The sequence below is a fragment of the Camellia sinensis genome, chromosome 11 (assembly GCF_055761805.1).
Source record: "Camellia sinensis isolate YWXY chromosome 11, ASM5576180v1, whole genome shotgun sequence".
In the NCBI taxonomy this organism is placed as follows: domain Eukaryota; kingdom Viridiplantae; phylum Streptophyta; class Magnoliopsida; order Ericales; family Theaceae; genus Camellia; species Camellia sinensis.
In genome coordinates, this window is record NC_138971.1 from 6,480,227 (window position 1) to 6,488,155 (window position 7,929).

Sequence of the window (7,929 nt, forward strand, 5' to 3'; positions counted from 1 at the left end):
ACCCTTTTGCTAGTGTGTCTAGCAAGAACCCTCAGACTTCGAAGTACCTGCCTCGAGGGCGCAGAGTCTTTCACGCCCTCTACATGCCTTTGTCTAGGGCATTTCAAATTTTGGCTAAAAAGGGGCATCTTAAACCCCTCGAGCCTCGGCCTCTCCCGAAGAATCTCCCTCTCTCACATGATGCTACCTTGTACTGCGCGTACCACCAACAGTCCGGTCACAGCACCGACGGTTGTTTTCGCCTTTGTCATGAAGTGCAAGATTCAATCGACAATGAGGTTATCCTCCCACCTACCTCAGCAAAGTCTGTCACTACTGAGCTATTGGACTTTGAAGATACTGCAAGTTTGTGATCAGGGGTTGGACCACCTGCGGGCGGCACTCGGTGCATTTCGGACGTGGTATCTGGCACGCACTTTTGAGCGTCTACGAATGCCAATTTTTGTGGTCCCTGACTTAGGTGTTGAGTCAGTTCGGTGGTCTTGTTTTGAGTCTGTCTCTTTGTTTTGAGTCAGTCTTTTTGCTTAAGGGTCTGTCTTTTCGCGTCGAGTCAGTCCCATTGTATAGAATGTCGGGTGATTTCGGGGTTGTTGCCTTGAATGCCCTTTGGTTTTGTAATTACCCTTTTGCTTTCTTTTGAGTCTGTCTCTGCCGTGGAGCTAGTTGTAACCAGGAAATCTGAATGAAACAACTATGGCTGTCATGTTTTGTACTTATTGCTGCTTTGAGCCAGTTGTGCCAACAGATCTGAATGAAAAGGCAGTAATTCCCACACTCTTGTGTTTGCTTCTGCCGTGTGCCAGTTGTGCTAGAAATTCTAAATGAGATGACAGTATTTGACTAGAAGCTGTGTCTTTTATGTGCCTTGAAATCATTGCATTGACCTAAGTTTTTTAAAACTTTTTTGAACACTGCGGTGAAAACAAAGGGGAAGGAATTCCTCGGGATTTGCAAAACTTTGATCAAATTGAGAGAAAGAGAGGCGTGCTAAGTCCTTAATGATTGAAATCATGCTTGTCAGCGTGAGTACTGAGAATGACCCTGGCTTGATCCAGACTGGTTCCACACTATCTTCAGCGCGAGCGATTTGTCGCTTCTTTAAAAACTTTCAAAAAAAAATGTTTTGTGCGGTCCTGCAAAGACCTGTGTGGAATCGCTCTTAAGATTGTGCAGCTTAGGATCGCTCTCAGCCTCAAGACTTGAGCCCTTGCTTTAAAACCTTGAACCACAATTCGGAATGTTCAACGATCGACCATCAAGAGGGGCCTGTGTGGCCAGATTGGAAGCAGCCCTTGAACAATAGGCACCAAAGTCAGATGAAGAAGATCAGATCTCATCAGAAGAAGCTTGTGAAGCTAGAACAGAAGCACCCCTCCAACTAGGGGCAAAAATGTCCGATGAGCTCGAAGAGCCGAAGATGGGTCCTTCAGCAAATCAATACAACAGTCATTTTCCTGGATTCAGATGACTTCAGGATCTTAAAACCATTTGGCATGGACTTGTTACACTTTTACCCTTTGAGAGGCTCGCTAGGCTGAAAACCCGGAAGGGCGACCCAGGCAAAAGTTAGAGCAAGAGAAAATACAAAAAAAAAAAGAAAAAAAATGCAAAAGAAATGAAAAGAGAAAAATAGAAAAAAAAAAGAAAAAAAGAAAAGAAAAGAATTGAAAAAGGAAAGAAGAACAAAGCTCGCAAGGTCGAAAACCCGTAACGGCCGCCTTGGCAAAAGTTAGAGCCTAAAAAGTGAAGGTTAATACCCGAGTGTACCTTAACCCGAACTACGTAAGGCTTGATTCCCATGTTTGGGATACGTAGGCAACTTCATCTTGAAGTCCAGCCCCCAACGCTTTCATAGTGACTGAGTCCATGTAATGGTTTTGATCATCCTTGCCTTCTCTAAATCCGATAGTTCAGTTGTGACAACATGAACTACGTAGGCTTGATTCCCATGTTTGAGATACGTAGGCAACTTCATCCTGAAGTCCAGCCACCAACACTTTCAAAGTGACTGTGTCCATATATTGGTTTTGACCATCTTCGTCTTCTCTGTATCCGAGAGTTCGGTTGCGATCATCACTAATAAGGACTGACTACAGTATCCTGCGGCATTATCCAGACAAGGGGCAACTTTCCGTTGCCATGAGTCGCCATCCAAACCAGGGGCAACTTTCCGTTGCCGTGCTGTGCCCTTTGGAACAAGGGGCAATTTTCCATTGCCTCCGATTCGAGGTTGTACATCTCGAGAGTAAGTTTCATGCTCGTTGAGCACCGGCTATTTGCCAAAATGATTTTTGAGATTTTTTTTACTGAGGTTGACTATTTTCTCCAAAATTATTCTATCTTTTCCAAAACTGGACCATTTTCTTAGACCCAAGAGAGGAAAATTTTTAGTGCTTATAGCCTGACTTGCATGGCTTTCAAATCAGAAAATTGAACCAACATGTTAATCTGTAGCGACCCTAATTTTCTTAAGTCATTTATTTATTATTATGATTATTATATCTTATTTTATTTTTGACTTTATTAATTGTGTAGGTTACACGAGAATTTAATATGATAATTAATGAATTTAATGTGGTAATTAATTAATTTAATGTGTTATTTAATATATATAATTAATCTAAATATTTATATTTGTTTTATATAAAAAAAAAGGAAAGGTGTATTTATATTTGTTATTCACATACATATGTATATATAATATCGTATATTTATATTTATATATATTATAAATTGTTGTATAATATTATATAATAGTTTATTAGGTTGTTATGGATGACATTTAAGTTTTATATATATATATATATATATAATATGTAGTCAATTAGGTTAGAAGCAAAAAGAAAGAAAAAGAGAGTGCAGAGAGAGAGAGAGAGAGAGAGAGAGAGAGAGAGAGAGAGAGAGAGAGAGAGAGAGAGAGAGAGAGAGAGAGAGAGAGAGAGAGAGAGAGAGAGAGAGAGAGAGAGAGAGAGAGAGAGAGAGGAAAACCAAGATCAAGAAAAGAAAAAAAAACAAGAAAGCCGAGATAAAGAGGAACACCGGGAAAAAGGAAGGGGGAAAAAATAGAAAGATTAGGGTTTTATTTTGGTGGCTCATTTAGTTCTCCAAATATTTTATTGACCTTCAAAATAATATTGTGAGTACAAAACCCATTTTCCTTGATTTATGTTTAATTCGCGGTTTTATTTAATTATTTATTTTTATTTGTTTGATGTTAGTTTGATTTTGTTTTATATAAAGATGATAGATTAATTTTAATTATTTTGATTAGTTGTGGATATAAGATTTAAGGTTTATAGATGATAGATTGATTTTAAGTATTTTGACTAGTAGTATATGTAAAGTTTAGGGTTCTTAGATAAGTGATTGATTTTAATTACTTTGATTAGTTGTGTGGGTAAACTTTAGGATTTTTTAGATGATTGATTAATTTTAATTACTTTGATTAGATATATATGTAAAGTTTAGGATTTTTAGATGATTGATTAATTTTAATTATGTTTATTAGACGTATATGTAAGGTTTAAGATTTTTAGATGATTAGTTGATTGTAATAATTTTAATTAGTTGGGTATGAAAGGTTTGGGATTTTTTTTTTTTGACGATTGATTAATTTTAATTATGTTGATTAGACGTATATGTAAGATTTAAGATTTTTAGATGATTAATAGATTGTAATAATTTTAATTAGTTGGGTATGAAAGGTTTGGGATTTTTTTTCGACGATTGATTAATTTTAATTATGTTGATTAGACGTATATGTAAGATTTAAGATTTTTAGATGATTAATAGATTGTAATAATTTTAATTAGTTGGGTATGAAAGGTTTGGGATTTTTTTTAGACGATTGATTAATTTTAATTATGTTGATTAGACGTATATGCAAGATTTAGGATTTTTAGATGATTAATAGATTGTAATAATTTTAATTAGTTGGGTGTGAAAGGTTTGGGATTGTTTTAGTCGATTGATTAATTTTAATTATGTTGATTAGACGTATATGTAAGATTTAGGATTTTTAGATGATTAATAGATTGTAATAATTTTAATTAGTTGGGTATGTAAGGTTTGGAATTGTTTTAGATGATTGATTAATTTTAATTATGTTGATTAGACGTATATGTAAGGTTTAGGATTTTTAGATGATTAATTGATTGTAATAGTTTTAATTAGTTGGGTATGTAAGGTTTGGGTTTTTTTTTTAGGTGACTGATTAATTTTAATTATGCTGATTAGATGTATATGTAAGGTTTAAGGTTTTAGATGATTAATTGATTGTAATAATTTTAATTAATTGAGTATGTAAGGTTTAGGATTTTTAGATGATTGATTAATTTTAATTATGTTGATTAGATGTATATGTAAGGTTTAAGGTTTTAGATGATTAATTGATTGTAATAATTTTAATTAATTGAGTATGTAAGGTTTAGGATTTTTAGATGATTGATTAATTTTAATTATGTTGATTAGATGTATATGTAAGGTCTAAGATTTTAGATAATTAATTGATTGTAATTATTTTAATTAGTTGGATATGTAAGGTTTAGAATTTTTGAATGATTGACTAATTTTTTAATTATTTTGATTAGACGTGTATGTAAGGTTTAGAGTTTTTGGATGATTGATTGATTTTAATTATTTGCATTTGTTGGGTATGCAAGGTTTAGGGTTTTATTTTGGGTGACTTTATTAATTCTTTGGGTGATTCTTTGATCTTCAAAAATAATTGTGAGTACAAAATCCACTTCCCTTGATTTATATTTAATTCTTTGTTTTTATTTATTTATTTAATATTAGTTTGATTTTATATTTACATATAGATGATAGATTGATTTTAATTATTTTGATTAGTTGTGTAGGTAAAGTTTAGGTTTTTTTTTAGATGATTGATTAATTTTAATTATTTTGTTTAGTTATGTATGCAAGGTTTAGGGTTTATAGATGATTGATTGATTTTAATTATTTTGATTAGTTGTTTCTATAAGGTTTAGGGTTTTTAAATGATTGATTGATTTTAATTATTTTGATTAATTGTATATGCAAGATTTAGGATTTTTATATGGATTGATTTTATGATTGTAATCATACTCATGATTATATAAAATTAAAATAAACTTAGAATCCATAGATATTGGTTAGAGGATGGATTGATTCATTGTTTTTATTTATTTATTTATATTTGATGTTGGATTGATTTTATATTTGCCTGTAGATGATGGATTGATTTTAATTATTTTGATTAGTTGTGGATGCCATGTTTAAGATTTTATATGGATTTATTTTATGGTTGTAATTACACTCAGGGTCATATGAAATTGATATTAATTAAGAACATATAGATAAATTCCTTATACTCCACCATGACTCCATGGATTGTTGTTTTATTTGAGTGATGGGGAGAAAGAGTGTATAAAAAAAGTGAGGATTATGAGAGTTGTTTAATGCCTTATGCCCGGCATTGTTATATTTGTCTCATGATGTTGATGAGATGTTATTTATATTGTTGCCTCGTTCTCATGAGTAGACGAGTGCTTTGATTTGCGCGCATACGTATATGCTAACCATCCGGGGAGTGTGAGTCAAACTCGGGACGATATCCCCGTGCAAGTTTGGCTTCGGAGCGGTGTTAGGTATACGGGAGGCACATGGGATATATGTGTAGGCCGGAAGGGGAGAGCCGAAGTGGTGGAGTTAAGGAACAAAGAATTTAATTATGAATTTATTAGTATAGTGTGTATGGTACTGTTATGTACATGATAAAAAAATAGTAAACGATCTTGATGAATTATGAAATTTGAGGAGAGGCATGTATACGTGATTTTGGACAACTCTTATGTTGTACCTTTTTATTAAAAAGATCGATTAGAACTTATAATCGGATGACCTTGGTTATTGTCGGTTTGATTCACTTTGGTAATGCAGATTTTATAGGCTGTTTTAACCCATGAAACGAGTTCATTTTTATTGGTTTCGCGTAAACTGAAGTAAAACATTATTCTGCACACTTTTCATGTTTTGAACTTTTTCGGAAAAAAAAAAAATCATCTTATGGCAGTTTTTGTTGGTTTTCAGCTTCATATTTTTCGATTGAATTCCGTCTAGATTTTTTTTTAGATCAAGTCTTTCTCTTAATCTGTTCAGTTTCTGTTAAATTCGTTCACGTTGTCTTTTAGGAAATTTGATTCGGTACAACTTTCGTTCTTTGAGTTTGATCAATTCGAATTATTTAAGTATGAAACGATGTAATTTTATATTTGTTTCAACAAGTTACTTATGATTAAATTATACTAATTTTATTTGTTTTGCAGGATGGTGGGTCTTACTAACTTTTTATGCAGGGCTGACCCACCATATTTCTATTTCTATTTTGTTTATTTTATAATAAATTTATATTTCGTTGTGTACGGACAAGAAACTAAATGCCACCGTGTCTCGAGAAACTACCCATTCGTCTCGGTGCGGTTGGAACTACTTGTCTTGTCCCGTGATAAGAAATAATGTACTTTTTGTTTGTGTCTGGTGGACACGTGGGTGTCAATTCTTGTACTCATACCAGTATACTTGTATACTGACCCGTTTTGTCTCTTGGCAACTCGGGTGCGTTCTGTTTGAGCGCAGCTGAGCTTCATTTGCAGGATTAGTTGGGGCTACGGTGGTGACTTGGATTTACGATAGTGTTGGACCTGCCGTTTGGACTTCTTTTGTTTTATTGAGTTAATGATTGATATTAGTCTATGTATTTATTATTCTCTTTATGACTTTAGTATTGGAATAATTTAGATTGGTTTGTAACCGTACTTTATTTAAGTTGTTTGGACTAGTTGTTGGCACTTAATGTTGAGGTATTTGTTAGTAATGAGATTATGGTGGATGGTTTAGTTGGCGTTTTAATTTTTTTTGTTTCACCCCTAGGATTTGGATGATGGAATATTGATTGGAGTTTAGTCCTAATTTAATATTTAGTTGTCCAAATTTTGGGGCCTGACATAATCTAACTCTCATTTTGGTCAAAATGATGAAATAGGGGCACAGTTGAGTCAGGTGTTCTGTCTTTTCCCCGTCGTCAGCTACTTGCCAGAAGGGCACTCTATTCGCCAGAAGAAGGGCACAACTGAAGTTAACAACAAAGGCGTGAAAGCTCTCAACAACCTTCAAGCAACGAGGTATCGAGCCAAGTGCGAAGCACAAATTGGAATGGATCAAGATACTCCATCCGGAACATCGACTAGACGTCCCGGGAGGAAATAGCCGCGAGCTAATAGTGTTGGGCGTGAACCCACAACTTCCTATTCATCTACTAACCACCCTGGGGAGGGATGAAAAATGAGAGAATAAAGAATAGAGAGGTGTAAGTTGAGAGAAAAGTGAGCAAAAGTGTTTTTGAGAGAAAAAATCGAGCCTGAGAGCCGAGTGATGTGAGAATCACAAATGGAAAAGGGTGGAAAATAATGCCCGAAGGAACTGGCTCCTCGTGATTTAAGGTTTCTCGTTTTTGTAAACACGTCGGTATGTCGTGTCTTTTGTTTTGTTTACCTGAACTTTTGTTTTGAGTCTTTTCCGAGCGTGTCTTGTTATGATTAGGTCGTGTACTTTATGTTTGAGTCTTTTTTACTGTGTTCAGTTGTAGGCTCAATACCCCGGTTTGAAAAACCCTTTTTCAATCTTAAAATTTTTTTAATCATGCTGCGCTCAGAGTGCTGTGCCATTCTCCACATTTATGCGAAGCAAAAGATAAAAAAAAGGGGAAAATTTGGGGCATCTGAGTGTGCTTCAACTTCAGCCGATTCTACCTTTGTACTCTGTCTTGTTAAATTGGACTGTTTGTTCAGGGTTTGCCGTGTGCAGAATAAACAGAATGGCTTGTATGCAGATTAATTCCCAGCAGAGTATGGGCCGAGTGTTCAGACTAAGCAGTGGGTTGTATGAGTT